Consider the following 509-nt stretch of genomic DNA (forward strand, 5'->3'; position numbering starts at 1 on the left):
AGAAAATAAAATATGCATACTATGAAAAGAATATGCCCTTAGATGGATATTCAAAAATTAAGATAACTATGCTAAGACAGTAGGATTAGTTGTTTTCATCTTATGAATGTTCATTAATGTTATTGCTAGATTCTCTCAAATTTTAAAACAGGGAAGGGGGATTCATGTGAAATAGTTCAGTTTGGGTAATTAGGCCTTCTTTTGGAGGCTCTGTTTTCCAATTTCGTTTTTTACTTCTTTGTCTTCTAAGAAAAATGAAGATAAATTATAAAGAAAAATTGGGGGGAAAAATACACGAAGTGGGTAGTTAGCCTAAATACATGAAATGCTTACAGTAATATTAGTTGTAAACATGAAAAAATCCTCACTTTGTCATAAACTGCACAAAAGTCATTTCTATATACATGCTATGCCTCAATTAAAATTTTAAAATAAAGTCACTTCAATATAGGAGCCTTACCCGGTTTTGATCATTGTCACTATGGTTGGCAAAATCTTCATCTGACTCC

The 509-nt window shown here is 31.0% G+C and overlaps 1 long non-coding RNA gene across 1 annotated transcript in view; it reads right to left on the minus strand.

Moving 5' to 3' along the window:
* LOC105807380 overlaps window positions 1–509 on the minus strand; it is a 3,190-nt gene extending 2,681 nt beyond the window's left edge. Inside the window, exon 1 of the long non-coding RNA XR_001137326.1 lies at window positions 461–509. This is a non-coding gene — a long non-coding RNA (uncharacterized LOC105807380). The remainder of the gene's footprint in view (window positions 1–460) is intronic.

Source organism: Propithecus coquereli, unplaced genomic scaffold (assembly GCF_000956105.1).
Source record: "Propithecus coquereli isolate 6110/MARCELLA unplaced genomic scaffold, Pcoq_1.0 Scaffold1567, whole genome shotgun sequence".
In the NCBI taxonomy this organism is placed as follows: domain Eukaryota; kingdom Metazoa; phylum Chordata; class Mammalia; order Primates; family Indriidae; genus Propithecus; species Propithecus coquereli.